Source organism: Lepidochelys kempii, chromosome 1, assembly GCF_965140265.1.
Source record: "Lepidochelys kempii isolate rLepKem1 chromosome 1, rLepKem1.hap2, whole genome shotgun sequence".
NCBI lineage: Eukaryota > Metazoa > Chordata > Testudines > Cheloniidae > Lepidochelys > Lepidochelys kempii.
In genome coordinates this window covers 45,298,066-45,320,154 of record NC_133256.1, presented here as the reverse complement: position 1 = coordinate 45,320,154, position 22,089 = coordinate 45,298,066, and the positions used below count along the sequence as shown (strand labels likewise).

At 41.6% G+C, this 22,089-nt stretch overlaps 1 protein-coding gene and 1 long non-coding RNA gene across 12 annotated transcripts in view; one reads left to right on the top strand and one right to left on the bottom strand.

The window, feature by feature from the left end:
• LOC140910346 (uncharacterized) overlaps positions 1–12,004 on the top strand; it is a 62,819-nt gene extending 50,815 nt beyond the window's left edge. Inside the window, exon 4 of the long non-coding RNA XR_012158548.1 lies at positions 8,548–12,004. This is a non-coding gene — a long non-coding RNA (uncharacterized lncRNA). The remainder of the gene's footprint in view (positions 1–8,547) is intronic.
• MTUS2 (microtubule associated scaffold protein 2) overlaps positions 1–22,089 on the bottom strand; it is a 502,826-nt gene that overhangs the window by 369,112 nt on the left and 111,625 nt on the right. Inside the window, exon 1 of one of the 11 annotated variants that reach the window (XM_073340854.1) lies at positions 866–997. The exons of the other annotated variants lie outside the window; for them this stretch is intronic. The gene's annotated coding sequence lies outside the window, so the exon portion shown is untranslated. Of the gene's footprint in view, positions 1–865; positions 998–22,089 lie in introns of those variants that run through there. 11 annotated transcript variants of the gene reach the window in all.

The window sequence follows — 22,089 nt, the reverse complement described above, 5'->3', positions numbered from 1 at the left end:
TTTATTAGTGACTAATTCTTATGTGTTGTACTTTCACACAGCTACTTTTCTGGAACCAAAATACTTGGTCTTTCCTTTTTACACTAAAATTTATTGGCTCTCCACTGGAGTTGTGTGTTATACAATAGAGGACTTTTAACATTTTCTTCATCTAGGAGGTAGATGTGACAGTTCAACCGGACTATATCAGCACAATCTAAAAGCTGAACAATTTTGATAATGCAATTGATTCCTTACAACATGATGCCAGGGAAGAGATTATAGAGACTCACTAGGATTAGAACCCATGGGGCTTGATTGTGATCTCAGTTATGTCAGTGCAAACCCAGAGTAATTTAATTGATACCACTGGCTCTAGATTTACACCATTGTAATGGAGATCAGAATCAAGCCCCATAACTTCCATTAGAAGACTGCCTTTCACTTCTTCTTGCATAATTTCAGTATCATTCACAGTAATTATTAACTTTCTAAAAAAAATACAAGACAGTTTATTTTATGATTTATTGTTTTTAAACCATCTATTAGACACTGCAGAGCAACATAGTGCATTTTAAGCTGCTAGGTACATTGCTAGCATACAGTTTGAAATGGTTTCCTCATTACAAAAAATAAATATCATTCACTTAACAAACAAACAAAATTCCATTCACTGAGATGACTCCTCAGGCCACAAGAAAGACTTTAACATGATCGATTTGCCAAGTCCTTGACCCACAGCATAAGCAAGGCCCAAGCATATAGATTAAGTGCTGGGTATCTCCATGGAGAACAGGGAAGAAAGAATCCTTCCCAGAACATTATTTGCTGACCCCTCTTTAGGAGATTTAGCCATTCGGTCCACACAGCTGCATCCTCTCCTTACCTTGTCCTGCCCCAACTCAGCCCTTAACATCCCCTTTGTGCTGCTGCAGAGAGCCACTGCAAACCATTGCTCCATGACCACCGCAAGGGATGGACTGTGCCCCAAATAGACTTTCACACCGTGCATACTGAAATCACAGAGGCTCTGTTGAATTTAAGCCTCCCTCCCCCCTCCACACATATGGAAGAAGAAAGGATTTTACCTTATGTCACTAGGATTGTATTTAAATTTGAAAACTGAAAGAGACAAACATCAAATTAAATGTGGCTGTGCAATATGTGTTTAATATGAGGCAATCTGGATCTATTCTCCTCATCCTGGGAGCTGCTACAAGGTAGTTTCATAACACAGATGCGCCCCACAGAAATAATGATCGTCCAAAAACAAGCAAGCCAGCAGGTCCTCGCTTGTCAGCCTGTTTTCCATTCCTTCTCTCCTCTTCTTTCCTGCCTTGCCAGTAATACATCTGCCAACCACTTTTTCTTTTCACCTCTTATGGATTCCTAGTTCTTTTTATTCTATTTTATTTTCATCTTCCTAATATGATTGTATGCAGTGTTGTAGCCATGCTGGTCCCAGAATTTTAGAGACTCTCTCACCAACAGAAGTCTGTCCAATAAAAAATATTACCTCACCCACCTTGTCTCTCTAATGTGATTAGCAGTTACATAATATATATTCATCTGCCAATTAGATAGTATATGCATAATTTGAAACCACCCACACATACCCCTCAATTCTCCATATCTTCAGTTAGCATGGGAATGGGTGGGAAGGAAGGGAAAAAAAATGGCTTCAAGGAACCTTTGAATGCCCTGGATTCTCAGCCCAGACTGTAAATTAGAGGTGTGTGATGGGGTGTACAAGTCCCAGAATGGTGAAGTGAGGTTAGAGACACCAGCTCTGGGCCCAGAAGGCCCTGCCCAGTCGCACCTGCTGGGCATTCTCCCGTTGGAGGCTGGGCTCAAAAGGGAGCAGCTTAATTCAGTCTGGGCAGACAGAGCAGGGGAGAAGTCATGCACTGAAAGCTCCTGCAAAGAAGCATTGGGGCTCCATGCACAAGACCCCACTGCCGAACCGCCACAGGCCCTTCACTCCACGAAGGCAGGGAACGATGGGCCGTGGCTGAGAGAGGAAGACCTGCTGGAGTGTGATCAGAAAGAACTCCAGGGAGAATCCAGAAACTGATCAATTGTGCAGACAGAGGAACCGAAGCTGGGGTAGGAAGTGGCCCAGGGAACAGGCCTAAGGGCATCTGCTCCAGGCTACATATTTGAACTATTGTGCCCTGGTTTGGAAGCTGGTGGAATAGGGAGGTCCTGGGTTCCCCTACCCCGGCCATGGGTTCTCACCACTGGGTGTTACAGCCCAGACCATTGCTACTAGGTGGTACCGCCAGGTTTGGACCTCAGTGCCTCATGACAGGCTGCTCTAATTTATGTTCTTATTGGCTCCCAATGGGCCATCCACCACCCAACACTAGCCAGAGCAAAGCAGCACTCTGGTCACAATCCTACTTTCCTACATCACACTACTAGTTCACCCCATACTAGGGACCAGGATGGTGGGCAGCACAGAACCATTTAAGGAACTTTGTGGTAGATATGGATTGTGTATAATTTCTGAGAGATCGCAAAAACCGATGCAATTAAGCTCTCAACCATTTAAGATCAGCTACACAAAAATCTTGTTTTGCTTTTGTTTTTCAAGAGCCATCAGTGACTGAGGCCAAAAGATAACCGAAGAAGAAATCCCTCAGCAGAAAATCTGTTTCTTCAGTACAAACACAGAAACTCACTCTAAACCATCTCAAGCCCAGTAGGTTAATACACACATAATAGAATTGCATTCTATGTCCCACATTTATTTTTACTTCAACTAAAGAGGCATGTGTGACCTAATTCTCACACTGATTTTTATCTGAAAAGAGAAGAAGTCTCCATTCCACCAACTCTCGGGGATAGCATCCACTCTGTGCCTCTCCTTGTCCTACATTATTAGCAGAGTGCTTCCTACCATTAGACAAAAATTCCACAGATGGTTTTCATTACCAATGCCATGCTAATGGTTACATTTTGTACAAGCAGCAGCCCTTATGTTGTCGCTACCATTCTGAGACCGGCAAACTATTGAGCCATACCTTTCAACAAACCAGCTAGTTCTTCAAACACATTCGGTAACTGTGGAAACAATCTCACTAAATAGATTTGTGAGTCCTTCTCTAAGAGCAGGGTGTACGGGCAGCATGTAACAAAATGAAATTCAGTTAGGAAAAATAAAAGAAAAAATATTTTTGGGGAAATTATGATAATAAAACATATATCTGGGAATTTACTCTGCACTTTACAAAACAGATGAGACATGTTCCCTGACCCGAAATTCTTACAATCTAAGTAAGAATACATACATTCAAGACAAGAAACATATAGTCGCTAGTCTAGCTCAGGGTCTACAGGGTATTAAGGCTATATCTACACTTGGAGCCAGGGGTGTGCAGAGTACAAACCCACTCAGGTTGGTACTCTGCATAGCTAGCCTGTAGTGCCACTTGCTGTTGTCCATGCTATCATGGCTACATTACACTACTATTTTTAGCGCACTAGCTTGATGAGAGCTAGAGTGAGTATGTCTATGCAAGCTGGGAATCACACACTCCGCTCCAAGCACAGACATGACCTGAACGATAAGAAAAGGGAAGGATGGATCAACTGAAGAGGTGAATTTTAAAACGGAATTTGAAGGAAGAAAGAGTGCATGTTGATGAATGAGGACATGAAGATGTTCCGGGTGTAAAAGGCACGGGGCTAGCAAAGGAGATGATGATGCAATGGTGGTTCAGCGCACAAGGAGCTGGTGCATAAGGAGCTTGTATCCCACAAGGTGAAGTGATAACAAAGATAATAGGAGAATGCTACATTATACAGACTTTGTAGGCAATAAAAAAAAATGACAGGTGAGAAATTTTCAGAGGGAGGGGAGCAATGTTGAAAGACTTCACTGTAACAATGAACTAAATATATGCTCAGAATACAATACGATGGCAAAAATCCTATGCGAATTTGGGCTGCATATGCAAGGACATCAGATTCCAGACCAGAAAAAAGACAGCTCCTATCCATGTAGCACTGGTGGGACCTCTCACAGAACAATACACACAGTTCTGGGCACCTGGGCAGCATATCCTCTAACTGTCCTTATTCTGCAGGTACAATACCTGCATTAATAAACGCAACACTTGCCTAAGACCATCTGTTCTACAACTCCAGCTCCATGCACTACCACACAGAAGAATGTTTTGGTTTTCTAAATATTAACGGGTGGTTCCTTCAGTACATTAAAGGAGACTGAATATTTGAGGTTAATAATTTAATTTTGCAGAGGCAGAACATGGACTTCTCATCCCTGTAGGAAGCACACGAGGCACACACTTAACACACATTCCTTCTATACATCCATGAGGCACTTAATCATTTAAACACAACACAGTTGAGCTGTAGTTCCTTCCATCTCCACTTTCTATGTTTATGTAGAAGGAAAAATATTGTCTCATAACTGGCTACAAAAGTCATGTGACAAATAAGCAAATTTGCATTATTTACCCCTCAGATGTTAACCCTGAGATCTGGAGTAACAGTGAGAGTTAAGAAAACAGTTAGGCTGAATGTACTCACTGGTGAAAATTTGGTGAAATTTATTATGTTTACGTTATAGGTTTCCATGCCCAAAGGCCTCTGGGTATCTAATAAAATACTATGCTGTAATTTAATGCCTAGTCTAGCAAATAACAAAACTGACCAACAAAAATTCCCAATAAACTACTTGCCAACGTTCCAGAAAGATACTCTAAATATTTTTTTTTAAATTGCTTCAGTTCCAAGGGCACCAGAGTTGTTCGATGGTATAGATTTGTGGGACGAGAAGGCCACCATCAGATATATTAAACATCATCTATTTTCTATCACTGATTTGTAGCTGTTATGTTCACTGGGATGCACTGAAGAATAAGTGGCAGTGTACTAGCTTGTATTATAATAAAGCTTCTCTCTCACTTTGCTAAGTATTTCCCTACTGATTTTCCTCATTTAATGAAGTTCCTCTAATACAGTCTCAAAAACACTTGTGCTCATATTGGGAATGGAGCATGACAGAAACACGTCCATACTCATGTCCTCTGGGATTTCGGAATTTATAGTAAATCTCTTAGTTCACATATTTCACATGACACAAGTTAATTAAATGGCACAACAGGACACTTCCAAAGCAAATGCATAGTCTCACTGAAATGCAGCCAGCCATTTTAAGAATGTAGCTAAACCAGCCCTATTTAACCACATAAGAAAGAATATCCATTGTTAGGCTATTTGTGTTTATATATAATCTCAAATCAGAGAAAAGAAAAAATAAGCAGCCATTGAATTTCAGGGAATATTCTGGAGCCCACAATTATCCACATTCACAATAAAAAGTGAATTTCTATCTCCCACCTAGAAGAATACCCAGTAACTGAAAAAGAAATTAATCAGATAACTATAATTTTACAATATTCTAGTTTTTGCTTTCCTCAGATGTATAGTAAACAGATGGAAAAATTATGGTACATGCACTGGGAGATAATGTTTTAAGGCAAAACTGTTTATGCAAAAGTTCTTTTTGCATCTAAATGTTTCTGGTCTCGAAACTTTAATCGCATTTGGTTGCATCTGCTGAAACATTTGGCTACTGGCTGATAACAGAGTTTAGCACTGATAATGGCTTTGTCATTTGAAAATACTTCTGGGTTTGCACATTGTTCTTTATATTCAGAATGTTGACAGTGAATGACATGAAATGTACAAGATAATTACAAGGTGTTAATTTTGCAACTTGGGCATACAGTAGTCCTAATAATAGTGGAAGTTTAATACTGATATTGGAAAAACTCATACTTAGGGAGAGACAGTGTTTTTCTACATGAAGAAAGTTGACGCTATAACATTGGAGAGTTATTAGTGATTTATTTATTCAGCAATTACTGGTGCTATAACACCGTGGGCTGTGACCTCATTAGACTCCACTAGCTAAGCTGGGTCTCCCTGGCTGGAACAGGTATCTGTGTGCTGCACTTTTCTAAGAGCCTGAACTGAATAAACAACCCAGAGTGTTGTTAGGGGCAACTATGTTGTTAGAGTGGGTCACCTGTTGGAGGAGACTTAAAACAAAACCTGAGCAGTTTCACAAAGAGTGATCCTTAATAACCCTGAGTAGGAGATATTAACTAGAACTGTGCAAATAATCATTTTTGCTTCGTAAAATTATAGGACTGAAAGGGATCTCGAGAGTCTTCTAGTCCAGTCCCCTGCACTCATAGCAGCACTAAGTATTATCCAGACCATCCCTGACAGGTGTTTGTCTAACCTGTTCTTAAAAATCTCCAATGACAGAGATTCCACAACCTCTCTAGGCAATTTATTCCAGTGCTTAACCATCCTGACAGTTAGGAAGTTTTCCCTAATGTCCAACCTAAACTGCCCTTGGTGCTATTTAAGCTCATTGCTTATTGTCCTATCCTCAGAGGTTAACAGTTCACTGGATGAACTGAAAAAAACAGAGAGATTTTGCTTCAGATCAATCCAAAAATAAAATGTTTTGACTTTTTCAGCAAAAGTAAAGAAAAGAAAACAAAATTAGTTTTGGGTCAAATGAAACATTTTGTTCAATTCCAAAACAAAAATGTTTTGATTTTGGGCTTTCATGGAACAGGGGGAGGAACTGTCAATGCCCCTCCCACAGTTAAGGCACTAACCTGGGATGTTGGAGACCCAAGTTCAAGTTACTGCTTCAAATGCGGCAGAGCAGGGATTTAAACAATGTTAGAGGTGAATGCTCTAACCTGTGAGCTGTAGGGTATTCTTCAGTGGGGGGGTGTCATAAATATAAAGGGAAGGGTAAACACCTTTAAAATCCCTCCTGGCCAGAGGAAAAACCCTTTCACCTGTAAAGGGTTAAGAAGCTAGGATAACCTCGCTGGCACCTGACCAAAATGACCAATGAGAGACAAGATACTTTCAAAAGCTGGGGGGAGGGAGAAACAAAGCCTCTCTCTCTGTCTGTGTGATGCGTTTGCCGGGAACAGGAAAGGAATGGAGTCTTAGAACTTAGTAAGTAATCTAGCTAGGTATGCGTTAGATTCTGTTTTCTTTAAATGGCTGAGAAAATAAGCTGTGCTGAATGGAATGGATATTCCTGTCTTTGTGTCTTTTTGTAACTTAAGGTTTTGCCTAGAGGGATTCTTGATGTTTTGAATCTGATTACCCTGTAAGGTATTTACCATCCTGATTTTACAGAGGTGATTCTTTTTACTTTTTTTCTATTAAAATTCTTCTTTTAAGAATCTGATTGCTTTTTCATTGTTCTTAAGATCCAAGGGTTTGGGCCTGTGTTCACCTATGCAAATTGGTGAGGATTTTATCAAACCTTCCCCAGGAAAGGGGGTGTAGGGTTTGGGAGGATTTTGGGGGGAAAGACATTTCTAAACGGGCTCTTTCCCAGTTATATATCTGTTAGACATTTGGTGGTGGCAGCGATAAAGTACAAGGGCAAAAGGTAAAATAGTTTGTACCTTGGGGAAGTTTTAACCTAAGCTGGTAAAAATAAGTTTAGGAGGTTTTCATGCAGGTCCCCACATCTGTACCCTAGAGTTCAGAGTGGGGAAGGAACCTTGACAGGAGGTCTCTCAATTCTTCTGCTAAAGCTGTTTTATTTTGTATAAACAATTAAATAGTCATTATAGCAGGGACTGGAAACCAGGTGTCCCTTGTCCCCTTCAGGAAAGTGCCCAAACCACCAGGCTAGAGAGTCTCTCTCACACTCTTTCACTGGCCCAATGAATATTTAAGTATTTCATACAAAATGGAACAATCTCAAGAGAAGAGATTGAGAGAGACCTGTTGCAATAATTGGGCCTACAAATTTACCCTATTTGTGAGTTCTACTGTAAAAAGAGGATGACCAGTTCACAAAGTGCCACAATAACCTATAACAACACAAGCAGAGGGGAAAAGCTGGCTACTGGCAACAATGGCTGACTGAAAGGGGAAAGAGCGATCTTAACCATCATGGCTGCCGCCCCCACTTCCCCTACCCCATCTCCTGGGACCCAGGGATCCAGAGTGAGAACCCTGGACAGTCTTTATCACAATCGGATTCCTGAGAGATGTCCTGACCAAACCAGGCCAGAAAAAGAAGGAGCCAGCTGCCACTGCCACTTCCACCAGCAATGGATGAATCCTGAACACCACCTAGAAAGTGAGACTGTCATTCCATCCCCAAGAAGCGTCCTTTTCCCCCCCTACCTTATTTCTTCTCTTTCTGATCTCTCTTCTTTTTCCTTCTGTCTAATAAGAGCCTGGGTAAGCCAGCCAAGATTTTATATTTTGCAGCAACTGCTGCAATCCTGACAGAGGCAGCTAAAAGTAATGCCCTAAACAGCCCAATGCTGGTACAAGTTTGCCAGGTCTTGGTCTTGTGCCAGGCCTCTGTTTCTCCAGAAGTCAAGACCAGCGGCAGAAGCCACACTTTCTATGTTTATTATTCTTTTCTCTCCCATGTTGTGTATGTTTTTATTTTAGGAAATTTGATCGGACTTTAACAGCAGCAGCAGCTCCAACCCATCTCAACTAACTTCTTCTCTTTTCCCCCAAAAGGACAGCTTTTACCATCTTTGATACTACCTAAGAGACCGTCAAACAAGAGCGAGGGCGGTATCCTTCTGAAAACTCTCTCCATCTAAAAGGGCAAGGGAACAAGTGATGCTGTTAAAATGAAAGCCTTAATACATTGCATTTCAAATGCTTTAACTGTTTTTCCTTCTTTTCTGTATCTTTAATAAAAGGTTAACGGGATTTTTAATGATGTGTTTGTCACTGTACTAAGCACACTGAGATCTCTGTCTACCAAACCTCGTTTAACACTGTTTAAAGGTGGACAGTGATTGGGTTTTGTTAATACCTTTGACACTTTGGACCGTATTCTATCTAAATTAATGCAAAAGTCCTATCACAGAATAGCCAGGTCGTAAGGACATTTGCCTGGATGTGGGAGATCTGGGTTCAGATTCTTGCTCCAAAACAGGAACTTGAATGCTGGTCTCTCACCGTCCAGGCGAGTGCCTTAACCTCTGGGCTGTTGGTCACAGGAGGGGGCAGCAGAGGCATCACCACCACTTGCTGAATGGTGTCTAAGCCACCTTCTGGAACGCACCTGAATTTTATCTTTGGAGCTGAAAGTATTTGGCAAATTTGACACAAATTCATGAGAAGTTTCAGGTTAAATGAAATTGCATTTTTTGACAAATAAACTATTTGCCTGAAAGTGTTCTACTATTAACCTCAGTGATCTAACCTAATCCACTGTGAATAATTACATTTCGCCTTCCTAAATTCCTCCCCCTAAGTTTCAGATTCAGTGTTATCCTTATCCTTATGGAGACACAGCGTTATCCTTCAGTTACCGTCCGAAACTCCTTGTCAACTTAAGCCCAGAATATCTCATCTAGCACTCTAAAAAACACCTTTTGATGTAACCCATCTGCCAGTTTCTGACTGATGTTTAACCTGTTGTATGCAGTGTAGCTGTAGCCTGGTCGGTCCCAGGACATTAGGTGACCCAAAGAAGAGCTCTGTGTGGCACAAAAGCTTCTCTCTCTTTCTCTCTCATCAATAGAAGTTGGTCCAATAAAAGATATCTCACCCACCTTCTCTCTGGTGTCTAACCTATCATTCTGGAGCAAAGTGAGATGCTGTCTGCAACATCTAACCTCTCCTAATACCTTACATGGCACAGTTATGTTTCAGTCTAAGCTATAGCACCGAGTCTGGGCTGGTCAGATGTATGGAGAATCTCATCTCTAATCCATATAAAGGACCAGCATTCATCTTCATTCTGCTATCAGCAGCATTTGACACAGTCAACTATAAGGTATTACTAACTTGCCTGAGAAACCTAGCAGGAGTGGATGGGTGTGCATTATGCTGGTTCTGGGCCTTCCTCAGAGAGAAAGGACAGTCCCGTGGTCAGGACACTGGCCGAGCAGTTCACTTCCCTGGGTTCACTTCCCTTGTCTGCACAGCCTCCTTGTGTTAGTCACTTATTGCCTCTGCTTCCCATCTGTAAATGGGATTTGACACCTGGCCAGAAAGGGTTAAGCAGCTAGCCGGCTAATTGACCCAGATTCTACCTTTAGAGACATGTTAGAAAAGTATGTAAATGGTAATTCCATGTTAGACAGGCTAGAACTTTGAAATGCAAACCTGTATTGTTAGAAAATTAGAGGTGATACTAACTGTATGTGTTTACTTATATCTTGTTAGATGTTAGCCATGTAAACAAACAGTTCCTGTCTATTACTATAGCTATTGATTTAGAGAACAAAAGGAAATATTAACATTTAGATGAAACATGGGTGTGATAATGTCACTGTCTATATTTCACTTCAAGGTTTGTGGTAAACTGTCTATAAACTGCTTAATGAAATAATTACCTTATGCTGATGAATGCAACTAGTTACTTGGGCACGCCCAGAGAATAGGTAGTTTTACTTCAAAGCTGCTATTCTTCATCCAAGGAACACCTGCTGTGAAAAGGCTACCATAGCCTGCCAGAAAACTGTACAAAAAGACTCTTGGGACCTGATCCTTTAATCTCAGATCTGCTCGATGCTTCATGCAGAGGAAGCTTGAGTCGTAAGACTGAGATCTCCTGCCCCACCTGGATCACCCTGGATATGAACATTGGACTGAATCTATGGACTAATTTTAGAACTCTTGTAACTCCAAAGCTCACCATCTCTACTATGAAACTGATCTCAGATCTTTACTCATGTCTGTATGTATACTGATCTTTTAACCAATACTCTCTCTTTCTTTTTTAATAAATTTTAGTTTAGTTAATAAGAATTGGCTATAGGAGGGTATTTGGGTAAAATCTGAAATATTCATTAAATTGGGAGGTAATGTGTCCAATCCTTTGGGATTGGTAGAACTTTCTTATATAATTAATAAGATTTTCAGTAATCTTCATCATATTTGACTTGGGTGTCTGGGTGGAAAACCAAGGCTGGGTTACTAAAAGGGAACTGTGTTTTGGATTCTGTGCAACCGGTAAGGTATTGTAGAAGCTGTTTTGTGCTGGCTTGGTAAATCTAAGTATTGGAATATCCACCAGCTTTGGGGATTTTCTGCCCTATTCTTTGCCATTTGCCCTAATTGAGAAACCCCGGTCACAGGGGAAAATAGTTCTTCTGTTCCTCACAAGAATATTGTGAGGTGCTCAGTTTCTAAGGTGATGGGGGCCAGATAAGTACCATTGAGAGGTCTTATACATGACACCTTTGTGACCGAATAACACAACACTGTTTTATATAAAGGAAACATAAAACCAAAAAGCTTTCCCAGCATATATAAAAACAGCATTAGACCAGACTATTTAGATTAACTATATCCTTAACTATTCACTTTTACTTATAGTTACTGCTTATCAAATAGATTTCAAAAACACTGAGTGAGAAAGTACTGGATGCACAGAACATGATCATTCCTTTTGATGTCTGCTGAGAGTCCACAAAGACCACACTTCAATGTTCTCTAGCAGCAAACTTCAGAAAATAAAAATGTGGCCTCACTAGGGAGTAGTTGAGTGTCTGTTATTGTATGCAGAGGAAATAGCCTTGTTCCATCATGGAAAATATGGGCATTTTTCTTCTTTATACAGTGTGAATCCCTGTACCTAAAAGTGACAATTCTTCAACAAAAAAACTTCAAAAACAGACTCCAACGAGAGACTGCTGAACTCGAATTAATTTGCAAACTGAATACAATTAATTTAGGCTTGAATAGAGACTGGGAGTGGATGGGTCATTACACAAAGTAAAACTATTCCCCCCCCCCACTGTTCCTCAGACGTTCTTGTCAACTGCTGGAAATGGCCCATCTTGATTATCACTACAAAAGGTTTTCTCCCCCCCCGCCCCCACTCTCCTGCTGGTATTAGCTCATCTTAAGTGATCACTCTCCTTACAGTGTGTATGGTAACACCCATTGTTTCATGTTCTCTGTGTATATAAATCTCCCCACTGTATTTTCCACTGAATGCATCCAATGAAGTGAGCTGTAGCTCACGAAAGCTTATGCTCAAATAAATTTGTTAGTCTCTAAGGTGCCACAAGTACTCCTTTTCTTTTTGCGAATACAGACTAACACGGCTGCTACTCTGAAACCTGTAATAATTGAACACCTGTCAGTCATTATTTCACCTTCTCAGTCTCAAATCCAGTCTCCTCAGTCACTTCACCCCTGTCTGAGTACGGTACTAAGAGTGTAAATACTCTAAAACTGATTTTCGCTAAGCACACCAGAGAAGGTTTAAATTTAAAATTGTTCAGCCCTCTTTATCATATTAATAAGCATATAGAGATCAGGAGGTATACAGGGTTTGGCTGACATAAAAAATCCAATCTTCCATCATATATTGGTCAGGCTGCCATCAACTTTTGAACCAAACCAAGCAAATCACTTCATTGTTCACTCTGTTTTCTTTAGATCTTACAGTCCAGAGATGGAAATCATCTACTCCATCTCTTTGCCTGTGCGTGTGGTTCTTCAGTGTGCATTTACTAGCTATTTGTCTAACTTCATATGCATTTTTGAATAACTATTCAATACTTCAAGCTTTTGTGTGTGGGTGTGTGTGAGGGAGCAGTTATGGCAAAAGTGAACAATCAGACCATTTCAGAAGGATGTTCATTTCTCCATCCTGGCCCTGAAGCATCAATGACAGACACGCCTCCTCTCTTCTTTGTACCTCAGTGGCATTGTAGATCTGTAGGATAAATGGCATAGTGCCAACTCACCACCTTTTCTCATTTTGTCTCTCCTGTATGGATTGTACCTATCTATATTGACATTGCAATTCACGAGACACATTGCATCAGGTCTCAGTGACACTTACTAGATCATAATATCCATCATTTAGTGTGATTTCTAGTTTAACTCCCATACTCCTTGCATTTGTATATACATTTTTGTACATGAAATATGTCACCTCTTCTGTTGCAGAACACGACTTGTCTTGCTTTGATTGTTGGAAATACACATAAAATTATTTAAAACCAGATAGAGAAGAAAGCATTGGTGATTTATAATGTCTTCCTTCTTATTCCATCTGTTTAGCTTTGGTTTTTCCTCAGTGATTTTGATTGCTGTCTGAACCCCTGCATCTTCCCCTCTAGAAAGAAAACCAACTTTCACTTCATATATTAGCCCTTCTTATCTTAGTTCAGAAAGAGAGACAGACAACTTCCACAATTCAGCCACGTTGGTCATTCTGTTCCCAGTTGATGTTATTACTTCAAAGATACCACTTGGCTTCATAGAATCTGTCATGTCATGAATGAGCTTCTGCCTCTTGGAATTTCTTCTAGTAACTCCACTGTTTGCTGTTCACATAGTTTGCTTAATCCCAGACCTTTATACCTGCCTTTGTAACATTTCTTCATGATCAACAATAGCTTTAAAACTTTGCTGGTCACTCAACCCCAATGACGCTCAGCCCTAAGAATGCATCAGCCTTTTTTGGGGCCCTCGCCCCTCTAAGTATCCATAGTTCCTTCAAAATACCATTGTAGTCTTCCCCGCTCCTGCATAGTACTAATAGCCTGGCACAACACCAAGACAAAAGAATACACAACACATTTCTCACTGAGACTTTTTTTTCCCCTGTAAGGACCTACTTACAAGCATGAGACAGACACTATATGGGGTTGCCATCCAAAAATAATACATGAAATAGCATCTGCAGTCCCAACAAGGCATTTCTTTATATTGCTTTTAATTGTTAATCTTAAAACAAACACACACACACAGCTAGGTACTAGAGCTGGAGAAAGCTTATAATTACAGTACCAAAGCACCACCCCGCTTCTTCATCAACTCTCCGTGTAAATGCAGCTCATCATGTTTCCTTCAAGTTTTACAGAATGAGGTATAAAAGAAGCTTGAAACACATTTATAACATGCAAAGCGAACATCTCTTGTTATCTGTCTGTCACAAGAAGCACATCCCTGCTGCATAAGAATGGAAAATGAAGTTACATTTGTAAAATGGCACATACCATCCACACTTTTTTTTCTTCTTCTAAAGATTGAAGATAATATATTTACCAAAATGAAAATTAGCTATTTTCTGCATGAAAGAGATCTGGGTGAAAATGCGGCTCCACTGAGATCAATGGCAAAACTCCCACTGATTTACATTTCGCCTCTTGTATTTTATTTTAAAAGAATCATGCTGTGTGTTCACTATTATTTGAAAATGCCGTGACAGGCAGGTTGTGTAATATTCCCTCCGTTTCTCCACAGCATGTTGAAGGAGGGAGATTTCTTTTGGATCTTTGCTTGCAAGTTGGTTGGAAAGTATTTCGGCTCTATGTCTGGTGACTTTAGTGCCACAGTTCAGAGAACCAAGCTTTCCTTTGCCTTAGACTAAGAAGTATATGCTTCTGTTTCACTCAACGATATTCCTCTCTGGGCACTAGCTCTTTGTTGTAGGTTGGCAGGGGGCTCCTTTATTACTGGTTCTGCATTGTGTAAAGGGATATACATTTTCCCCCAACTACATATACTTGAAGAAAATCAATGTTTCAGTAAACATAGAGGAGCTGTAGAACCATGGAACTAGTCCCATTTGCAAGTCCACTACTGGAGATCGGGCTTAAGATAAAGTTTAAATATGAGACCATAACGACAGAAGAGAATGGAAGAAACAAGCAAAACAGATAAGTACAGAAGAACAGAATTTCATTTAACCATAGAGAAGTCAGGAGGCATCTGTAATGACTAATACAAAAAAAGTGAAGCATTCACAAATTCCAAGGCCAGAAGGGACCATTCAGATCATCTAGTCTGATTTCCTGTATAATACAGGCCAGAGAAGTTCCCCAAATAATGCCTGGAGCAGAGTTTTTAGCATAACATTCAATCTTGATTTTAAAATGGTCAATGATGGAGAATCCACCACAACCCTTGGGAAGTTATTTCCAGTTTGAATTTGTCTAGCTTCAACTTTCAGCCATTGGATCATGCTAGATTGATGACTCCATTATTAAATATTTATTTCTCATGCAGCTATTTATAGACTGTAATCAAGTCACGCCTACCCTTTTATTTAATAAACAAAATAGATACACTCAAGGAGTTCAATCACAATAAGGCAGGTTTTCTAATCCTTTAATCATTCTTGCGGCTCTTCTCTGAACCCTCTCCAATTTATCAACATCCTTTTTGAACTGTTGACATCAGAACGGGGCACAGTATTCCAGCAGCAGTTGCAGTAGCGCATACAGAGGTAAAATAACCTCTCTATCCCTACTCAAGACACCTGGTTTATGCCTCCAGGGATCTCATTAACCCTTTTGGCCACAGCATCACACTAGGAGTTCGTGTTCAGCAGATTATCCACTACAATCCCCAAATCTTTTTCGGGGTCTCAACTTCCCAGGATACAGTCTCCTATCCTGCAAGTATGGCTTCCTTTCTTTGTTCCTAGATGTATACATTTACATTTAGACATATTGTTTGCTTGCACTCAGCTTATCAAGCGACCTAGATCAGTCTGTATTTGTGACCTGTCCCCTTCATTATTTACCATTCCCACAATTTTTGTCATCTGAAAACTTTATCAGTGATGATTTTATGTTTTCTTCCATGTCATTAATAAAAATGTTAAATAGCATAAGGCTATGAACTGCTCCCTGTGGGACCATACCAGAAACACACCCACCTGTTCAGCGACAATTCCCTGTTTACAATTACATTCTGAGACCTATCAGTTAGCCAGCTTTTAATCCACTTAATGTGCCATGTTAAGGAGGTTTCATTTAAATCAAAATGTCATGTGGTACCTAGTCAAATGCCTTACAGAAATCTAAGAATATTAGATCAACACTATCCCTTTATCAACCAAACTTGTAATATCACCCCCCCACACACACACAAAAAGATATCAAATTAGTTTGACAGGATCTATTTTCCATAAACCCATATTGATTGTCATTAACTATTTTACCCTCCTTTAATTCTTTAATAATTGAGTCCCTTATCAGACGCTCCACTATCTTGTTTGGGATCAATGTCAGACTGACAAGCCTATAATTAACCAGATCCTCTCACTTACCCTTTTAAATACTGGCACAAACATTAACTTTCTTCCAGTCCTCTGGAACTTCCCCAGCATTCCAAGACTTATTGAAAAATCAATGAGTCCAGCTAGCTCCACAGCCAGCACTTTTAAAACACCTGAATGCAAGTTATCTGAACCTGCTGATTTTCAAATGTCTAACTTTAGTAGCTGCTGTTTAAGTGAAATCTGTGGAACAAGACAAACTCTTATGGAAGTTTAGAAAGTGCAATGTAAACCAAAACAATGGAATACAAAACCTGGGGTCATAAACAGTTTAATATACAACAGCACAACTGATCTGAAAGGGACTAAAGTACACACAATGGAAATGACAGTCACACCAGAGACATTTAGCTCCATGTATATATCACATTATATGGTTAGTTGGGTGGCAGTCTTTGAATGGAAGCTTTGACATTAAATATGATCATGATATTATTACAACTGTCTGTATTTCACTGATCACGCAACAGAAGTGTCATCCTATTATTGGATCTGGAGTGAATGCATTTAATTTGAAACTATAAACTATTCAATTTGCATTTTAAAAGGAGGTTTCTTTCCCCGCACAGAATTCACAACGTAATGACACAGCAAAGCACAGGGATTATTAGAGGGTGTCATAAGGCATGGCTGCCCCATAGCATCCCCTGCTGGTTGAGTATGGCACTGCTGGCACTCCCTGCCTCAGTTCTTTTTCCTCGAGAGGGGTCTCCTTGGCTTTTCACATTAGTCTGTGGTGAAGATGTGGTTTAGCCTTCTGGACAAATCACAAACAAACCTAATTCCTTTTGGGGTAGCAAAAAGGACAAATAAGTTCCAATGGAAAAAATATTCTTCTGCCCTTCAGGGCTTCTCTTCAGCCTGATATCTGGGCCCTGTTCCTAGCCCCTTTTTGGGTTACCCTGGAGAATTTTCTGGCTCTGGGACAGAGCACTTGACTCTCAAGCTGGTTCCCCTGGAGAAACTCACCTCCTATAGACCCTGGCTCAGGGACTTCCACAGAAACCTGCCCATTCCCTGTGGTTCTTCTCAGACGGAGGTGTCTCAGTCCTTTTATGAGGTTCAGATGTCCATTAAACTGTTACCTCGCCCCCACCCTCAGGCTGGAAAGCAACTAATTAATTATGGCACCGGTGTGGCTGGCTGGCTGGCCCCATCGACCCAGAAAGGAGCTAGTCACCCACTGACAGTGAGTGACATTTAAAAAAAACAAAACACACTTCTTTGGGTAGTAAGCCCATGTTAGTGTGGCCCATGGTATGTAACATTAAAACTCATCTATGATGTTGGACTAGCAAAACAGATTGGCTTTATTTTACTGTATTGATGTTACTCTGCTCTGTTTACTATTTATATCAGTAATTAGTATCACTACCTTATCCATAGGTGGGGTTACTTGAGGGATTAAGAACAATGGTCTGTTTTCTCTCTCATTCTCCACTGAAGTGTGTGTATAAACTGTAATAAGTGTGTTTGTTCGTACTATGTTGAGAATAACTGGAGACAGAGAAACTGAATACATCTTACATATTACGGGACATGTTCTACACTTGGTTTGTACATAGAACTTGAATTGATGACAATGAAAATTACATGAGCAAAGTATGCCCTTGGAAGTTGATATGACTGCATGATCATTCATAGCATCAGAGTCAAATTCTAATCTCCAGTGAGTGGCATGCAAAACCAGAAACAATCTGTTACTGTGTTTGTGCATGAAAGCACAGTACAAAGTTTTTCACGTTACAAAATAATGTGCATCATATTAGAGGTTAAAATCTGGCCCTAGAAGTGTGCTGAGTTCTGGGGCGGCTCTTAGGGGGGAAAGAAAATACTACTACAAGCTTTTAAACTACCCTGCCTTCTCTTTATACATAACCCTCAGCATCCAAACATTTTGAGTGTTATAAACAAATTTATAATGAGAGCACTTTCAGCTGGGCAATTAGAGTGTGAAGGAACATCCAAAGAAGTGTTAGAACTAGCAGCATAGTGAAGAGACTATGTATAATGTTTCTATTCTGGTCTGTGGAGTTACTTAAAACAGCTTTATGATCTTCTTGTTGTTTTAATAGTGATGGAATAAAATTAGCACTTTGCACCAGATTGAGTGGAATATGTAGCACACAGATGGGCCTCCTGACTTGAAGGGAAATTCTCTGAGTCCTGAAGCCCAGGCCAGGGAAATAAACTCTCTGCCTACCCTGAACAGGGAACCAAACGCAATACAGAGTAGGGTGATGGCAGTGTCTCCAGCCAAAAGTAGAGACAATGAGACAGTTGCGGTGCTCTGCCAAAACTAGAACACCCTCCATAAGGTGAGGAACGCCCAAGTACAGTCTACGGCAGCTGCTTGGGAGAGGATAGCAGTAACTACAGCCAGGAAGAAATGGGAATGTCTCCTCCCAGTCTACAACTGCCTGAGACTGGTGGGAGAAGAAATGCTGTGGGCCTTGATTCAGTATGTGTGGATCAAAGGGCCACCCCAGTACGGTGAAGGATCAACATCCTCCCACTCCCCTCGGAGAAGCTGAAGTTAAGAAACCAGAATCCCCAGGCCCCAACCTCTGAGGAGATGGGGAAGAGAAAGAAATTTGGCCATGGGGAAAGCTTGAAGAATCTCCCTTACTTGCCCCCTCTGATGTTAAAAGCAGCACATGGTTATGAGCTGCTTCACAAGGAGCCAGCCCTGCCTTGTTTCTTGTTTTTTGAGTGGGGTTGGGAGACCCTCAAACCACTGTTGGGGCAGCTGACCCCTTGAGTGACAAAGGGACACTACACATACTCCCTAGGAACCGGATGGGTGGTGGGAGTGAAAGAACCAAGTCTCAAGTTCACAGCCAAAGATTTGGGGTGAACAACAGTACAAGAGGGTTTGCGAGAGGTTAGTCCATTGGTTCTACCAGGAGAAATTATACAAGGTAGTTGCTGAACTGCTCTGTAGGGGTTTCTGAAGGATGTATGCTGGCGTGCTAGCAGAATGTTTATTATATATGTAGCCCAAGCTCCAGTGTGCTTCAACAGCAGCCTTGGGAATGGCAAGCTGTGCACTACAAACTACGGCACGTTGGGAGAACTTCCTGGTTCCTGCCAGGACGTACCCTCTGCCCTCCCAGCAAGAAGTCTGAGAGCTGACTGAGCTGGGAGCACGAGGCAGGAAAGCAAAGAGGAGGCTGCTGGATTGTAAACCCGTTCTATGTTTCTTTACAGAATAAAACCTTGTCCCTGGTGGTTTGTCTGAGTGGGTCTAGTCTGAGGTGAACACACACTGACACACAACACAGAGCACATTGAGGAGCTTCAGGCCCAGTTTGCCAAAGTTGTGCAAAAAGTCACAAGGCAGACTTTCCCTATCTTGAACAACCTAATACTAGGCCAGTGAACAGGAGAGAGCCACATAAGCATATGTAACCCCCAAGGAGATGACATAGATTCCTGGAACTCTGTCTGCTGGCAGCTCAGGGAGAGACACACTGTCCTGGGAGGTTTCAGAGTAACAGCCGTGCTAGTCTGTATTCACAAAAAGAAAAGGAGTACTTGTGGCACCTTAGAGACTAACCAATTTATTTGGGAGGGAGGGGGAGCCAAGGCAGACTCAGAGTCCGCCCAGCAACCAATAGGGAGTGAGAGGCCCTCCCAGGGAGAAGCCATTTGGGAGTGAGTCTGGAGCCAGCCAGCAAAAGGGGAGGACTGGCTATGTGGGGAGCTGGTGAGTCCCAGGCCTGCATGTAGGGCTCCCCCTGAGAACAGGCCTCTAGGGACCTGACAGCAGATCCCACCTGGGTTTTTTCCTTCCCCACTGATGATTCCCAATTTGTAGCATTTGCTGGGAAACTTCCCAGCCAGGCTGAGTTCGCCCTCCAGCTCCCTAGGTGAGACCAGTCACCAGGTGGTCAGCTCTGCTCTGTCTGCAAGTCCAGGGAAGCTGTCTGCTGAATGTGTGACTGGAGGCTGGGCTGGGAGACGACCGTTTGGATGTTAGTGCAGTTGTGTAACCTACACCTTGAGCCCTGTACCCCTTTGTGGTGAGGGGAAATCCTGGGACCGACACAGCTGGATTCCTGCCTGAGGAGGATCCCTGCCAGCAGAGAGCAGCCCCTCTGCAGTGACTGAGGAGTCCAGAGTCATCTTCGAACCTGAGGATCATTCATGGAGTTTGTGAGTGCACCATCATTTAGTTAGTTAGTCAGGGAATTTGTTCTGGGGACCCCCTACTCCCTGAACTGTGTCCTCAAGCCAGGGAGTAAGGGTTTGAGGATTTTACAACCTGCTGCATATTACACCTGTGGATGGATTTACCACCTTCTCCCCCTTGTGAGTCCTTTGGGCTGTACTGAATCCAGTCAGCCACGCTGCTAAACCACTGCAGAGAAGAATTTTGTGGTTGTAGGTCATAAAGGGCCCCAGCAAAGTACGCTTACCAACGGGACACTAATTTTACATTTGCTACATCAAGTCACAGGTATTTGCAGTGTGGGCACAGGTGACTCTAAAAATAGTGTTTTACCCTGTTACGTTGTATTTGTCTCCTGTTTAATATAATTATTGTGTTGAATATATTTTTATGTGTTTGTGTTATTTCTTGGAAGTCTCCAACTATCTGGCAAGTAATTGGGGATTACTCTGTAGTTAGAATTTTCCGCCCAAGCTGCCCTGGTGACCCTGCCAGGAAGGAGCGAGGGGGTGGAGGCACCGCCAAATAATTTCATAGGAAAAAAAGAAAGAAGATACACCCTGCTGAGTAGGTGGCGGGATCCCAAAGAACCCAGCCTGTCCATCAAAACCTGTAAGAAGATTGGCATTAAAAGAGGTAACCAGGTGGAGAGGGGGCACTACACATAGTTGAAATAAGAAATTCTGATGCCAGTCGAGCAACCTAGTTATACCCACTTCTTCAGGGGGGAGATGTGACAGATATGGCAATTTCCTGTAATATCCTTGAAAGACCTAATTGTATTAGGTTTATCTATCATCAAGGGACTGGATTGAATGTAACCTCTCTAGGAGGGAGATGTTACAAATGTGAGACCTGGGAGTCCAAAAGACTATATTGAAAATGTGCCAGACAAGGGGGGCTTTGGGGACAATAAGTGTTAAGTAGATTTCCTAGGGAATCCCTAGGGAGAAGTTGATGCAAATTGCTCAACTTGGGTTACGCAAACACCCAACACTGAGTACCTGTTACAGAAGGCCAAGATTAAAGGTCTAAGCTGTACAAAGAAATCCCTGATCTGCCCATTTGGGGGTTCTGGTTCTAAGATGTATGAACTTGTAAACAAGGGAAAAAACCAATTGTGGGTTTTGAAGGACTGAAACCTACCAGAGCCCCGAGCTGGAATAGGGGGTGACCTCTGGTACACTTTCTAGGATGCATGTAGGTTCTTTGTTTTGTTGTTTGTTAATGTTTTCTCTGTAATGATTTTATCTTAAGAATAAATGTGCTCGCTTAGAAGGGATGTGTGGTAGTTCATAACTACGAGCAATACACTGGTCATAGCCTTCGGAAAGCAAAGCAAACTTTGTCAGGGATGGTCTAGATGATACTTAGTCCTACCTCAATGTAGAGGATTGGACTAGATGACCTATTGAGGTCCTTTCCAGTCCTACATTTCTACGATTCTAAGCTGGTCTTGTAGGCAGTCTGGCTTGATATCACAGTGTCATCCAGTGAGCTGTGCAGCTTTAAAACCCCCAGTTAGGAGAGAGTGAGATGTGGATCTCTGCCCAAGAGAGGGGATGACTGGGAGCCAGAAACCTTTAAGTGGATGCCCTTGCAGGTCCATGGGGATTGGGGGAGAATACAGGTGCAGTTACACTGAAAATGTGACAGGCTCATTAGTTTATCTGTTACAGACTTGCACTGTGGAATCATTCAGATTTCCCAGCAAGGTGTCTTTCTAGCAAATGCCATCAATTTTTGATGTTGATGGAAAGGTTTCTCCCTTAATTGCCCATTTGGGAATTTTTACCTGGCAATTTAAATTAATCTACAGTCATGAAACTTATTTGTT